This window comes from Narcine bancroftii, chromosome 11 (genome assembly GCF_036971445.1).
Source record: "Narcine bancroftii isolate sNarBan1 chromosome 11, sNarBan1.hap1, whole genome shotgun sequence".
NCBI lineage: Eukaryota > Metazoa > Chordata > Chondrichthyes > Torpediniformes > Narcinidae > Narcine > Narcine bancroftii.
The window spans coordinates 64,669,966-64,686,571 of record NC_091479.1 but is presented as its reverse complement, the minus strand read 5'-3'; the positions used below and the strand labels follow the sequence as shown (position 1 = coordinate 64,686,571).

At 44.7% G+C, this 16,606-nt stretch overlaps 1 protein-coding gene across 2 annotated transcripts in view; it reads left to right on the top strand.

Moving 5' to 3' along the window:
* Positions 1-1,057: 1,057 nt before the first annotated feature.
* Positions 1,058-16,606, top strand: part of LOC138745822 (V-type proton ATPase 116 kDa subunit a 4-like) — an 81,772-nt gene continuing 66,223 nt past the window's right edge. The window contains exons 1-2 of one of the 2 annotated variants that reach the window (XM_069903167.1): positions 1,058-1,269; positions 1,533-1,669. The gene's annotated coding sequence lies outside the window, so the exon portion shown is untranslated. The remainder of the gene's footprint in view (positions 1,270-1,532; positions 1,670-16,606) is intronic. The other variant, XM_069903166.1, reaches the window with a different exon arrangement.

Here is a 16,606-nt window from a genome sequence, read left to right as displayed (position 1 = left end):
GGGGTTTACTCCAAAGCCTTTCCCGTGAGAGGGTTTAGACACAAGGCAATGGAGGCTTGGAAATGGAGTTTTCCCTCTCCTCAATGAGTTACCATCCAAGGTTAATGAGCCCCATTTGCCCCAAGCAACTGGTTTCGAGACACCAGTGGCCCGCCTTTTCCTCTTCTCCTGTCGGTAAGAACAGCTCCGCTGGGCACAGGAATGATGCCACACGTGAAGGCCAGGAGTTGGACTCGGTTGTCAGAGGCAGTTTGAAGCGCACGCCATGAAGAGCATTTGTGTAACAGTGGGAGCTCATCCCCACCACCACCCTTCGGCTATAATGACCTTTAGAGCTAAATGCAGGCAAATAGGTCCATCGTTAAGTTAGGCGGAAGGGCCTGTTTCTATACTGTAGATTACAGTACTATACTGATTTAACTATGTTTTGTCTCCGCCGTGACTGCCAGATAAACCTGGTATTTTAGTTTTTGTTTAAGATTCTGGTATCATTAATTTTTCCTATTGTTGAAATAATTGCTAGCAGTGGACATTTTTTTTTACCTTGGTAGATGTCACAAAAGAACAAAGGAAACCTTCAGAATATTGGGCAACCACTTGGAAGGTGGTGATTAATAGATGTGTGAATATTAATACAAGCACAAAAGTCCAAGTTGACACTGCATTGAAGTACGGACATGGTACCACACTATTGGAGATCCCATTTATTTACTGAGACTTGGAGTGTCCCTCTCAGCTTGTTGTAAAATAATCCACAACACTCCCTGATGATGAGTAGGATGTTCAATGAATATTTATTCCCCAGCCAGCTACGCTATGTTTCAGGAGTATGTATTGATATCGGCCGCTGAGTTGCATCTTGCAGAAGTGATAACAATTCAAAAATACTTCATTGAGTGCAACACGCTTCAGTGGCTGCTGAGGTTGTGAAGGGCTCTCAGCAAATGTAAGTCTTTCTTGCCTTGAGATTGCTTTAAAGGGGGGTTGGTTATTGTGTGTGGTTACAAACTTCACAGGTAGGTGTGGCTGTTGATGTGAAAGCAAACTGGTCTGGCTGTGCAGTGACTGCTGTGGACCCATCTCTCTCACTCCCAACAGCACTGTGAACGATTTAGCGGTAGGCATCTCCAGCTGCTACTCCCTTCCCTCAGCCCACACATCAAACATTCCACATAGGATTTCTCGAAAGCCTTCAGATCTGTGGCTGCCTCATCTTCACTGGAGGTGAATTGGGGATCTTCTAAAGAACAGAAAAAGATTGTCCATTGCGTGAGTTAACATTTTTCTCTTGATTTTTAAAAAATTTGAAGCTCCTTCCGGCCCAAGAAAACTGTGCTGTCAATTACACATGTTAGGGGTTTCAGTTAACAGTTCTTTGAGTTTTTCAAACTTAGGTAAAATTATCATAAGTCTCTAAATGCTTTTTTTTATGGTAAAACCCCGCATTAGAGCCGTCTCAAGTACAAATAGAAGATGATTTTACCTTTTATGGTGACGACCTATAAGGCGGATCCTACGGTCCCTTTATGCAGAGCTGAGTTGGGAGCTGGCTTCCAGAGCTGAAGGACGCGGGGCGAGTGGTGCTGCAGTGCCGCCTGCCATCGTGACCTCAAACATACACGGCAAGAAGGGAAAGCGGCCGTTACTAAAAATGGTGATGGAAGAGCAGGTAAGAATGTTCGTTGGTGGAGATCTGTGCAAACAGTCTTAGGACTCGGGCAGATCTCCTGAACAACATAATAACCTCAACTAACCATATGGGTTTTTTAAAAATTCGCGCTCCTGGGTTGCGGGCTGATGGCGTCATCGCGACATCCCCTTTGAAGCCGCTATCAGTGGCATTCCTTTTATGGTCGACGTCACTCCACCTTTAAGTTTACCCCCCTCCCCCCCAAGGCAGATAGAAGCTGGAGCGTATTCCAGCAGTCCAGACGCAGCATGGTTTTAGAAAGGGAAAATCTTGTTTGACAAACTTGTTAGGATTCTTTGAGGATATAATGGGTGCGGTGGATAGAGGGGAACAGGTTGATGTTGTATATTTGGATTTCCAGAAAGCGTTTGATAAGGTGCCGCACAAGAGACTTAACAGTAAGTTACAGGAAAGTGGAGTCCGGGGAAATATATTGGCCTGGATTGAAAATTGGTTGTCTGACAGGAGGCAGAGAGTCGGGATAAATGGGAGTTTTTCAGGTTGGCAGAGAGTGGTAAATGTGGTGCTGCAGGGGTCAGTGTTAGGCCCACAACTGTTCATCATTTACATTGATGACTTGGAGGAGGGGACAAAATGTGGTGTAGCCAAGTTTGCGGATGACACCAAATTGAGTGGAAGAGCAAATTGTAATGAGGATGTGGAGAGTCTGCAGAGGGATATAGTTAAGCTGGATGAGTGGGCAAAGGTCTGGCAGATGGAGTACAATGTTAGTAAGTGTGAGGTTATCCACTTTGGCAAGAAAAAGAAAAGAGCTGAATATTATTTAAAGGGTGAAAATCTACAGCATGCTGTTGTGCAGAGGGACTTGGGAGTGCTTGTGCATGAATCGCAAAAAGTTAGGTTGGAGGTGCAGCAGGTTATTAAGAAGGCAAATGAAATGTTGGCCTTCATCGCTAGAGGAATTGAATTCAGGAGCAGGGAGGTAATGTTGCAACTGTATAAGGTACTGGTGAGACCTCACCTGGAGTACTGTGTCCAGTTCTGGTCTCCATATTTGAGGAAGGATATACTGGCTTTGGAGACGGTCCAGAGGAGGTTTACTAGGTTGATCCCTGGGATGAAGGGGTTGACTTATGATGAAAGATTAAATCATCTAGGATTGTATTCGCTCGAGTTCAGAAGAACGAGAGGAGATCTTATAGAAACATATAGGATTATGAAGGGTATGGATAGGATAGATGTAGGAAGGTTTTTTGAGCTGGCCGGGGAAACTAAAACGAGAGGACACAGTCTCAAGATTCGGGGGAGTAAATTTAGGACCGAGATGAGGAAAAATAGTTTTTCCCAGAGAGTAGTGAATGTTTGGAATTCTCTAACCAGGGAAGTGTTTGAGGCTGCCTCATTAAACATATTTAAAATTTGGTTAGATAAATTTTTACATGATAGAGGAATTAGGGGATATAGGGAGAAGGCAGGTAGGTGGAGTTAGGTCATAAATTGGATCAGCCATGATCGTATTGAATGGCGGAGCAGGCTCGATGGGCCATTTTTGGCCTTCTCCTGTTCCTACTTCCTATGTTCCTATCCATTTTGGACCTTTTATGGACCTAAGTGCAGCGATGGAAAGACAGAGAATCTCTGTCTTTACATTCACCTTTTTTTCTCAATAAAAGGGCCTTAAGTATTCAATGCCTAAGAGTTGGTTAAACTTTGCTTTCATAATATGTATGGCACTTCTATTGTTTCCATTTTGCACATTGAGAGAGGGTCCTGTTTCAGAAATAATGAGCTCATCTTGTATCTTCAAGCTAATTACATCTGAACGTAGCATGAGTGCAAAATGTATCACATCGGTGTGTCAGAGTCATGCAGGTTGTGGATGCCAGATGAAAGAATCTTGCATTAATGCCACTAATTACTTACAATATCAAGTAACCAAGAACTGAGAGTGTGCTGCATGTTGTATGTGTTCATGTTATAGCACAATTGTACATCTGGCCTGTCTGCGGTAGCCGGGAGTGATCTTGATTCAGCCACAACTTCCATCTAGCTCTGTGCAGACAATGGATTTGTTATCAGAAGTGGGTCCTGCTATAGTTGTCAGTAGGGGTAAAAAAACTATTTTGCATTCTGAATTTACAGCTAGTGAAATATAAATGATGGGAATTGAGAGAATGAAAATGGCACCAAATTGAGAATGAAGTCAACTCTTTACTCAGAGTGAAAGCCTTGTTATTGACAGAAAACAATTACCTTGGTGTATCAGAAAGCTCTAGAAGACTGTAAGTAATCCAAAACCGTATAGAGGCGTGGGAGTCCATTCTGCCAGCCCTTTGAAAGAGCTTCTGATTTGGCCCCATCCCCTGTTATTTTCCTGCAGGTTGCCAAATTCGACTTAACTATTGTTTTCAGAATTACTTTCAGATTAATAATTCACTGTGTGAAATAAGAATTCACGTCGTCTAGTGTTTGTTACCTTAAATCTAGATCTTCTAATTACCAATCAAGGAACAATTTCTCCTGACTTTATCAATGGGAAATCTCTGGGAAATCTCAGCTGAACCTTGTCCAAAATCTGAAGCCTTCACTCCTGGCTCTTGGTGCCTCTGCAGAACGTATGCTGAAGAGCAGCGGAACTGTCAACAATTGAACTTCGATAAAAACCGAAAAGGCTGGAAACACTCCGCAGACCAGAGCAGATCTGTGGAGGAGATGCAGAGTCAATGTTTCAGGTCCTTCGTCAGACCTGAAAAAGAGTCAAAAGAAGTTTGCAAAGCTTCAAGGGAAGGGTGGATCCCTCTGATAAGGGTAAATTTGAGATGACCATGGGGATACACTGTAAACAAGCTTATCTGGCCAGTGAGTGAATGGAAGCAGGTCGAGAATGAAAACAGAGATAAATTAACATAGAGAAAAGAATTTGGGAATTGTGTAATGGAGGGCAGCAATTTGTGCCTGGCAGCTCCAAGTGGGCCCAGTCCCATGTAGAGGGAAAAAGAAACAGGTTAAAATAGTTTTCAAGTTGAAATTAAGAGTTATTTTCTTAACACTGAAAACTGAAATTGTTACAAAATTTTATCCCAATTCACAAGGAGAAAAATGTTGGTTTTTAATGGTCAGGAATTGAACACCAACTCCAGCCAGAACAAATCACAAGTGATCTGGGTAGCACATTGCAGTTCTTGCAATGATTGTTCATAACCTTCCCAAATCCCTTCATGAAATTCAGAGACTGACTCAAGAGACCAGTAAATTGATCCAAAAGTGTTCTAATTTGCAGGTAAGATTTATTTCAATTGAAATTTCTTTTCAAATTTCAACTTTGATGCTCGTAGTTATGCGTCATTCAGTGTTTGGCTTACCTGCTCGTCATTAACTATTACATTTTGAAGGCAAAGTGGTGGTCCATTTCTGCACCTACCACCTGATTCTATGACTAGAGGCATGTTTCCCTCTTGTCCCCTCTTCACCTTCCACGGGGACCGCTCCCTCTGGGACTCCTTTGCCTACTTATCCCTCCTCACCATCGTCCCCTTGGGACCTACCCCTGTGACTGCAGAAGATGCTCCACTTGCAGGGGCGTACCTAAGGTACAGCACTTGCCCTGGACGCCACTTGAAAGGGGGGTGGTGGTACCACTGAGCAGTTTCTGCCCCCAGTGATCTCCTTCTCCACCCTGGGCCCCGCACCTCCCCCGATGACTAGGTGGCGCATTGAAGGAGGCGTGATTAGCGCCATAGACGGAGGGTCAATTCGCCTATACTGATTCCCGCCACCCCAAACCCAACATACAAAGAAAACACACCTCTTTCTTCTCTGCTTTATCCTTCTGTTCACTCTCAACTAATTAAAAGGCCAAAGCCAAATACAGCAGCGGTCACCAAGGCCAGCTGCAGCAGGACCTCCGCCACCATTTATTTTGATGCATGGAATTTAAAAGGTTGGACACCTCTGCCATAGGTGCTATTTTCTGTAGATATGCCCCTGTCCACTTGCATCCACACCTCCTCCCTCACCACCATTTGGGGCCCCAACAGACCTACCAAGTGAAGCAACATTTTACTGCAGAGGTCATCTACAGCATCCAGTACTCCTGTGGTGGTCTCCTCTACATCGGAGAGGTTGGACGCAGACTGGGAGATTGCTTTGTTGAGTCCCTCGGCTCTGCCTACTGCGTGGATCTCCCAGTGGCCACCCATTTCAATTCTCCATCCCGTTCTCTTGCTGACATGTCTGTCCATGGTCTCATGCACAGCCAGACTGAGACCAGCTGTGATTTGGAGGAACAGCACTTCATCTTCTGACTGGGTGCCCTCCATCTGGATGGCATTAATATCGAGTTCTCTGGCTCTTGTTAACCCCCTCCCCCAAATCTTCCCCCATCACCTTTCCCTATCTCTGACTCTCCATTCTGTCTCCTTTCGCACAAACAGGATAAATTCTTACCTCCTCCCTTATTGCATCCAATTAGTACCTTTTGTTGGTCTGGATTCATCCCCCATTGTTTGAATTCTGATACTTTCTGAGATTTTCTGCTTCTGGCTTTTTCTGCTTATTCCTTAAAGAAGGGCTCAGGCCTGAAACATCAGCAATATTTCCTTGTCTCTTATGAATGCTGAAAAGACCGACTGAGTTGCTCCAGCATTTGTGTTTTTTTTTAACTATAATCACAGCATCTGCAGCCTTTTCTGTTTCACTTTGAAACCTTCAAGTGCTTATTAATTTTCCCTCGATTGCTGCTTTTTTTAAACTATTACCTTCCACTGTTTTTAAACATTACTAGAAATATCCTTATAACCATATAACCACTTACAGCACAGAACAGGCCAGTTCTTGAACAAGAAAGTCACATTTCCCCTTATCTCAAATAAAACAGAAAGATTATCACAAATTCTTCACCCCCACTCTTCTTTGCAATCGGGGTTGGGGGGGAGGGGTGAATTCCTCTGAACTACAGGACTTATCGACACGAATTACACTAATTATTCTTTTCAGTACACCCTGTCAAGTGGTTTTACTCTACTACCTCAGCTTTTGGGGCAGCATGGTTGGTGTAGTGGTAAGCACAACGCTGTTATTAGCACCGGTGATGGGGACCGGGGTACGACTCCCACACTGTTTGTAAGGAGTTTGTACGTTCTGCCCATGTCTGCGTTGGTTTTCTCCGGGGGCTTTAGTTTCCTCCCACATTCAAAATGCAAGGGGGTGCAGGTTAATTTGGTTGTAAATTAAGCGGCACTGAAATGTCCTGTTACCATGCTGTATGCCTAAATTTTTAAAAAGTTAAAAATTCTGCTGATAGCTTTTAAGGGCCCTCTGATACAAATTTATCAATGAGTATTCTAGCTTTGCCCTGCAACTCGGGACATAAATTGCCCTTAGGTCAGCATGCAAGCCTGGATCCTAATCCATGAAAGCCTGGACCCTAATCCATGGAAGCCTGGACCCTAATCCATGGAAGCCTGGATCCTAATCCATGCAAGACTAGATCCTAATTCATGGAAGCCTGGACCCTAATCCATGCAAGCCTGGACCCTAATCCATGCAAGCCTGGACCCTAATCCATGCAAGCCTGGACCCTAATCCATGCAAGCCTGGACCCTAATCAATCACAATGAAGATCAGTGTCAATTAAGTTGTGTCATTGCCCAATTCTTTGGTCAATCATTATCGCTGCATTGATGTGCCTTGCCTCTGACAAACTTCCCATGGAAGGAGGGCTGATCTTCAGGACTAATTGAAAACTATTCATGCCATGGTAACTGCACCTGAATTTCAAGGGCCGTGCTACAGAATGCAGGTAACATTTGTGCTCAGAGGACAAGTTCCAAGTCACCATTCATGCTTTTGAAGGGATGGGACTTTCAGTCAACTGTCGCTTGACAAAGGCCATCAACCAACCTGCTCTCGTTGTTCAGCACTGCCCTCTAAAGATAATGTTTCACAGTCAGAACCTGGAAAACATGGATCATCCCATATCTAAGAGCTACCGGTCAACAAAGGCAGAAATCGATGATGAAACTCAGACAAAGCACCACCAAAGCCTTCAGTTAATTGAGGTAAATCGTGTTTGAAGATCAAAATCTCAGGCCAAACACAAAACTCAGAGTCTATCAGGCAGCATTGGTCTCCTTTATGCTTCGCTCGCCTGGTCTGCTTACAGCAGGCATCTCAAGTCACAAGAAAGATATGGTGCCTCTAGGCCAGGGGTGTCAAACTCAAATTCACGGAGGGCCAAAATTAAAAACTTGGACTAAGTCGAGGGCCGAACTAAATATTTATTGAAAATTTTCAACAACATCTGCATGTTTTCTCTTCTTTCAACATATGTAATGTTAAACTTTTTCTTATTAAAATAAATGTTTAATAATAGTTTGGGATAAACTCTTTCATTGTCATTGTCATTGGCCCATTTCCTTTAGATGTCTGAAACCGTGCACATGACGAGTCAATGAGGGATGATTAAAGCAGTGGTCTTCAAACTTTTTCTTTCCACCCACAGACCACCTTAAACAATCCCTTATTAATCACAGAGCACCAATGGCACAGGGACGCAGTGGAAAGAAAAAGGTTGAGAACTGTTGTATTGTGGTAACTCCACATCTGATTAGGTTAATTGTTAGGCAAGTGGTCAGAGAAGGACCCCCCCCCCACCCCAAGAAAGGCTTAAATCACAGGAACAAAATAAGCTTCCATCTCACTGCTCCCAATCTTACACACAGTCCTGATGTGGAATGTGGGGTCGCAGCTCCACGTTCACCCGAGTTCAGGTGCTGTCTGTGTGGAGTTTGTACGCTCTCCCCTTGTCTTGGACCAACAGGTCGGTTGCCTGACGAAGGCACCCAAACCCCCCGTTAAAACGCCGGCGTCCGGGGCGGTGGAGGAATTGGCTGAGAAGAGCGCATTGCTCCCACCCCCCTCCCATGGTTGGAGAGGGATTAAACTGTGATCTCACGGCGCCGGGCTCATCTCCAACAAAAGGAGCGGGAGGCAGGGTCCGCCACGCACGGATCGAGGGGGAGGCATTGCCAATGAGACGTTCGGTCCGGCGTCGCCGCTGAAGCGCAGACCCAGCGAGGATGGTCCCCAACTCCAGCCGCATCTGTGTGTCCGGGTGCCAGGCGGGCTTAGTGCGGCGCTCCGATCCCCGGGATTCGGGACTCTGAAATCCCTCCACACCTCCAGCGTCTTCATTTTCACCTTCAGTGTGCATGCGCTATACTGGCGCGGCGGCCAGCGCGCCAACTCTAATATATATTTAATATGATCTTGCGGGCCAAATATAATTATATCGCGGGCCAAATTTGGCCCGCGGGCCAGAGTTTGACATGTGTGCTCTAGGGTGTCCTCCAAATTTTCTGTAGGGATAAGCAAACCAACATAATTGTGGTCTCCCAATCCAGCATCTTGAGCACAGAGGCTGTAATTCCACTCAATCAGTTCCATTGGGCAGGTAACAGCACTGTCATGTCCAACTTCCGACTCACAAAGTAGATGCTCCTTTCCACACTCAGTCATGCAAAGAGGTTACCAAAGTGGACAGAGGAAAAGATTCAAAGATTTACCAACACCCCCTTGAAGTAACACCCTCACCGGCCCGTGATTGCTCAGAGTGGAGAAAAAAGATTTGGGATTGCACTGAAAACCCAAGACCTTGCTTCAGGAGCATGCAGAAACCCCACATGAAAGCAGAAGGGCGACACCTCCCAAACGACTTATTTACCAGCCCCCTCAGGAACCTCCTGGCCCATTTGTGAAAAGGGCTATATGCGGTTTTTACATTCATCTCATGAACTACCTTAAAATCCACAAAACTGGAGTCAAATCAAGTTATGAATGTGCTAGTTGCCTTTTACTTCCTATGGAGTCTGCGCGACCTGCTGAGTTTTTTCCGCACATTTGTCTCCAGCATCTGCAGACGTTCTTTCCACCCTCGGTGCCATGGAACTCCCCAAGGAGAAGATATCTTCCTGTTTAACCCTGGAGGTCCAATCTTGCCTCTTACGATCAGTTAAATGTTTAAATTCCAATAGAAGATGTGGGGTTCCCTTTTATGGCCACTGCCTCTTGTTCCTTTGAGAAGCAACCAGGTTCCTTGACCTATATCTTTCTTCCTCTAGGTGAATTTTAAGGATTGATGGTGAATGATCATACTGAGTACCGTTCATTTAGATGCAATGAGAAAATTGAGGATATGCTTCAGAAATTTGTTTGAAAATGTAAAATTATTGCAAGTATTTAGCTTCCCATAGTTTAAATTGTTTCCATTCTGAGCATCGCAAGAAAATGCATCTTATCCTGAATAGCATTATGAAAGGATAGTGGCATCTTCTTTCTAAAGCATTTTATTTTCACACCAGAGTGCAGCATTTTTTAAAAACTTGGCGAGAACTGAATCTATTCTGCTCTCTTCATAACGTAGCAGACCACAAGAGAGTCCATTAAGTTGGCAATTCACAAATCACTCTCGCTGACTGCCACATGTAACAGCATGCCTCTTAAATGTTCTGTTATTTTTCCTGAAAATTCTGCACCAAATACCTTCTCATTACTTTGTAAGCATACTCTATGAAGCACGATGGAAACCCCTCAGGTGCATTCCTGGGGTTAATAGCTGGAATTTTCCATACTGTACTTCCCAGGACACCTTCTCTCCAATCTCCAGAGATACAATCTGTTATGGTTGTAAACATATTTGATGTTTCCTGGACAGAATCCCAAACAAGGAGAGTGTTTGGAGTATAACCAAGAGTGGCACAGCTTCAGGCTATCTCTGCCTTCAGTCTGTCCTTCTGGCCAGTTCAATCAAACTAGACCCAGATGCAGGTAAAAGAGAGCATAATCTTTCACTGTGGAATGTTTCAGTGCACACTTGTTAGAAGCTACTTTGAACTGCTTTCACAAGGTTAAGTGTTTATAAGTGGGAGAGTCTAGGACCAGTGGGCACAGCCCACAGAATAAAAGGACGTCCCTTTAGAACAGATGAGAAATTTCTTCAGCCAAAGGGTGGTGAATCTATAGAATTTGTTGCCACAGACGGCTGTGGAGGTCAAGCCATTGGGAATATTTAAATAGGTTCTTGATTAAGATGGCTATCAAAGGTTTCAGTTTCAATAATGATAATGAGTTTACTGTCAAATACATTGTACAATATACAAATACACCAAAATTCTTACTTGTGGGAGATGAACAGAGGATGCAACAACACTATGGCCCGTCAAGTATATGCCAAAATATTATTCCGCCTCGTCCCATCGACCTTCACCCAGACCATAGCCCTCCCTCCCCACTTCATCTATGTATTCATGTACCCAGCTAAATTTCTCCTAAATAGTGAAATTGAAGCCCCACTTAATCCACACTTTCAGCACCCTCTGAATGAAGAAGTTCCCTCTGATATTCCCGTTAAACATTTCACCTTTCAACCTGAACCTGTCTCAACCTACCTCAGTGGAAAAAGCTGGTTTGCACTTACACTCTCTATGCCCTTAATAATTTTGTAAACTTCTATCAAATCTTCCCTCATTGTCCTATGCTCCAGGGATTAAAGTTCTAACCAATAAGACCATAAGACATAGGATCGGAAATAGGCTATTCAGCCCATCAAATCTGCCCCACCATTCAATCATGATCTGATCCATTTCCCCACTCAGCCGCACTGCTTGGCTTTCTCCCCATGACCTTTGAGGCCCTGGCTAATCAAGAACTTATCAATTTTTGCCTTATATACACCCAATGACTTGAGCTCCATGACTGATTGTGGCAACAAATTCCACAGATTTACATCCTCTGGCTAAAGATATTTCTCCTCCTCTCTGTTCTAAGGGGATACCCTTCAAATCTGAAGATGTGCCCACCTGTCCTAGACTCTTCCACCATGGGAAACAACTCTGACAACACCTTTCAACATTTAAAATGCTTTAATGAGATCTGCCCTCATTCTCCTAAATTTTTATGAGTACAGGCCAAGACATATCCAACATTCCTTATATGATAACCCTTACATTCCCAGAATCTACCTTTCCTTTTAACTCAACATCCTCGCAAATTCTCTCTGCACCCTTTCGATCTTTTTGATATCTTTCCGATAGGTGGGTCACCAAAACTGCACACAATTCTCCAAATTTTGCCCTCAATGTCATATATAATTTCAATATGACATCCCAACTCCTGTACTGAATTCTTTGATTTATATAGGACAAATGATCTCTTTTCAACCCTATTGACCTGTGTCGCCACATTCAAATAATTATGCATCTGTATTCCCAGATTCCTCTGTTGTTTAGCATGCCACAATTCCCTTTTTACCACACAAATGCCCTTCCAAAGCGCAACTTCACGTTTGTCTGCATTAAATTCCCCCTCCCATTTTGCAACCCGTTTTCTCAGCTTGTCCAGATCCTGCTGCAAGCTCTGAAAGCTTTCCTCATGGTCCACTACACCCCCAATCTTAGTGTCATCTTCATATTTACTGATCCAATTGATAACATTATTACCTGGATCGTTGATGACAACAACAATGGACCCAGCAGTGATCCATGTCACAAATCTCTAATCAGAAAGGCAATCATCTACTACCACCCTCTGAATTCTCCCACAAAGCCGATGTTTAATCCAATTTAGTACTTTATCCTGAATACTGAGTGATCAAACCTTCTTGACCAACCACCCATGCTTAACCTTGTCAAAGGCCTCACTAGAGTCCATGTAGATAACATCCACTGCCTTTCCTTCATCAACTTTCCTGGTAACCACATTGGGGAAAAAACTGATTAGTGAGACAAGGTACATAGCTTAAAAAAACTAAGGAAACAGCTACGGTAGTACAGTATGCTTCCAATTATCTGAAATGCTTGGGACCAGAACTTTTTCAGTTAAATCCATTTTTCGGATAACTGAATATTGGCTTTAAGCAGCCTAGTAACACCAACAGAATAGTTGTATCGGGTGTAGCCAATCACCTACACCTCCCCATCACCGATCCTGCCCAAGAGCCCGAGGTCCTTGCTCTTGCTACTGGCGCCAATCCCTGACACCACCCCACCACCGTCACCAGTGCTGCCCGATGCCTGAGATCCATGCTTCTGCCACTGGCGCCAATCCCTGACACCTCCCCACCACCGTTGCCAGTCCTGCCCAGGAGCCTGAGGTCCACACTCCTGCCACTGGCACCAATCCCTGACACCTCCCTACCACTGTCGCCAGTCCTGCCCGATGGCTGAGGTCCACGGTCCTGCCACTGGCTCCAATCCCTGACACCTCCCTACCACCATCGCCAATCCTGCCCGGGAGGCCACTCTCCTTCATGATGCTGGGACAGTGGCGAGCCAAGCAGCATTGTCGTCATGGGGGGGAGGGCTTTCACGGGCCATGCCTCCCCAAATGAGTTATTGTGCCCCCCCCACCCAGTCTGACACTGCCACCGCCACTCCCCTTGGTCCAATGTTGTCACCGCAACCACCCCTCCCACCAGTCCAACTCTGCCAAAATATCAGTACACCCCCCCCCACCCCACAATTACCCTTATGCCCTTCGATTAGATTATTCTGACGCTGACTCTGGAACCAAAGTCCAGTGGAGGATAAAGAAGAAATGGAAAGAAAGAGAGGAAGGAATTTCCTGAAACAAGGATAATCTCCCCATGCGCTGCCTGAGGCATTGACTTCTTCCAATCGCTCATTGATAGCTCAAAATTCCAGCCTGCTTCTCTAAGCCGGCATCCAGCCATTCAGCGTCTGTCTTCCCAGCTGGTTCTGAGCTCTGTTGTTACCAAAATGGCACCAACAGAGCATCAAGAGCTCCACATGGGCACATCGGGTGAATTTGTTTCAACGTGTGATATCATGTGGTCGCCAAAAGAAGTTTGGATAACAGACTTTTGGTCAACTGGTTTTCAGATAATTAGAAACATACTGTATACTTAATTAAATTAAAAAGAACAATAAATATAAAAAAGTAGATAATAAATATTCACAATTATCCTGGTGCAAAAAAAAGTGACTTGGAATAGCACTAACAGTCCTTCTGTGACATGATTAGTGTAATAAGGCGAGGTTCAAGATCCTGATACCCACCCATTAGATCAGTGGTTCTAAACCTTTTTCTTTCTGCTCGCATCCCACTTGAAGTATTCCCTATGCCATCGGTGCTCTGTGATTAGTAAGAGATTGCTTAAGGTGGGATGTGAGTGGGAAGGGAAGAATGAGAATCGCTGCTCTAGACCCAATTGGTACTGAAATATTTTGCTTGAGAAAAATTGTCATTGGCCCATTTCCTTTGGAGTTATGAAACCACGCACATAACGAGTCAATCAGGGACAATTAAAACAGTAGTTTTCAAACTTTTTCTTTCCACCCACATCCCACCTTAAGCAATCCCTTACTAATCACAGAGCACCTCTGGCACAGGGAATACTTCAAGTGGTATGTGAGCAGAAAGGTTCTTGAACCCAGAGGAGCTGGTTTGCAGACTTCTGCAGCTTCTGAAGGCAGCAGAGGAAAGAGGTTGTGACCAGGGTGATGATGTTAGCTACCCTTCAGGGAATGGCTATGATGGATATAGTAACCTGAATACGCCTGAGATGTTCTGATCTTGGAAGCTAAGCAGGCTCAGGCCTTGGAGGAGAGACCACCTGGGAACACCAGGTGCTGTAGGTTTCTGCAAGGGGCGCTGGACAAAGTGGCGACTCTCTGTCTGCCTCACGGTAGAAAGAAGTTAAAGAATTTCATGTATGTTAGATTCTAAATGTAGTATTACGTGATCATAATGGAAACTTTACCTTTACCTGGATGTGTGTTACCTTCTGGAGCCTTCCTAAGCAATTAGATTCCCAAACCAGTCTGTGATTCAGCCTGTCAGTGTCCTTTCCACATTGCACCCATAGCAGTTTGATGGAGTATTTAGCAACATGCCCAATCTCCTCAGGCAGTTTAGCAAGTTGAGGCATTGGTTTCCACAATGAGCTGACTCCAGTAGAGGGTTTCCTGAAATATGGATTCCTAGGAATTTGCAGGCTCTAACCCTCTCCACCCCTCTTCTATCAATGAAGAACATGTATAAGGACTCGTAGGTATGGGGAGAAGGCAGGAGAATGAGGCTGAGAGGAAAAATTCATCTGCCATGATTTGTATGGCGGAGCAGAGTCAATGGACTAAAGGTTTAATTTTGCTCGCTGGGACCTGCCACTATCTGTCTTTGTAAAACACGAAAGACGCTGTAATTGGAATAAAAACATGGAAGTTCTGGAGGAGCTCAGCAGGTCTTGCAATGCCCATGGGAGCAACAATATATGGAGGACGTTTCAGGCCTGAGCCCTTCTTCAAGGGTATGAATAAAAAAGCAGGAAGACACCTGAAAAAAGCTGGTGAGAAGTAAAGAAAAGCAGGGGAGGAGAACAGATAAAAGGTGTTAATGGGATATGATAGGAAGACAGGAGAGAGGAAAGGTGACAGGAGAGGAGGGTGCTAATGGAAACATTTCTGTTAGCCCTCCCCATCAATCCTTATGCCTCTGTGGTGCGCTGAGGTAGCAGCGAGCAAGCACAAACTCAAAAGACTGTACAACAGGCTTCATTCCAGTAAAAATCTAAACACCAGTTCATGTCTTGGTGGCTCCCCGTGTGACTGGCTCAGGAGTGGCCGGCTCAGGTTTATATTCAGGTCGACTGATTGACAACCAGCCAGGTGGAGTAAGCCCCTTAGGTGGTCTTCCTGCAGGTACAGAGATCGCCCCCCTGCAGTAGGCTGGTGGTCATATCACCACAGCCTCCTCTAGCTCTGTCTGTCTCTCTTTCTCTAGCTTTGAACTCATAGGACCAATCCCCATTCCCCCTCCCCCCCCACTGCCTTCCCCCAATCAATTCTCCCATGGGGAAACTGGTACAACTGAAGGCTGACGGTGACAAATGAGCAGGGAGTTGAGAAGGGGAAAGGGGAGTGTGAAAGCAGGATCTAGGAGGAGGGGAGGTAGAGAAGCTTGGTGGTTGGGGAAAAAGACAGGTGATGAGTGGAAGCATTGTACACAGGAAACACCGATGGACAAGGGAGAATTGCTTTGCAGAGGGGGAAATCCCAGTGGCAGTTTGGGTTTATTGGATCAATGGGTGGAGAAAATAGGTGGGAAAGATGGGTCTGTGTGAATTGGATAATGGTATGGGCCAGGGAGGTGGTATGAGAGGAGGGTGATGGAGAGTAGGTCCGGGATAAAGACAGTGTTGGTCAGAGAGAGAGCTGCAGAATGATTCAGTTAAGGATTGGTTGGGGATTAATCTGAAGCCAAGGATGAGCTAGGGGTGATAGGAAGTTGAGAGCTGAGAGATTTGGTGCAGCAATCAGGAGAGAAGAGGTGGGGAAGAAAAAGATCTGCACTTTTCAAATGCAGCTCAGAGAACTCTTCCTGACCAACAAAGAAATAATTACTTCTCTATTACCACAACAGAGAAATATATAGGCTCCAACAGTATCAGGTTTCTGAGGCAACAAAACCCTACTGGGGCATTGGAGCACAGATTACATATAACAAGTCTGATTGGGTGTATGCCGGAAAGTTTAATCACATGATAGATAAGCATGTGGTGCCTTGTCATGGGATATCAAGTCATGTGAGTTTGATCAGTATTATTACCATTATCTTTTTGTGAAGTCCTTGTGGTTGAATTCTCCTCTTGTGGTGGGAGGTGCGGTATCTGATTTGTTACGAGTGGTAATCATTTTGCCCATTGATGCGTTTTTTAAAAAATCATACTCCAGACATCCCTGCAGGCAGGATGTAATGCTCACAGCCAATGGCTTACTCCCTCTTTATTCTCCGTAGAGTCTAGTTTTGTCTAAAGATAAAGTGGTCTGACCTTGGGCTTTGCAAGTCAAAATTGGATTGTGCAGGCAAGTCTCATTTGTTTGTCATTTTTTTTGTCATTTGCTACTTGAGGACTAACAACTCACATTTTTAAGGGTATTC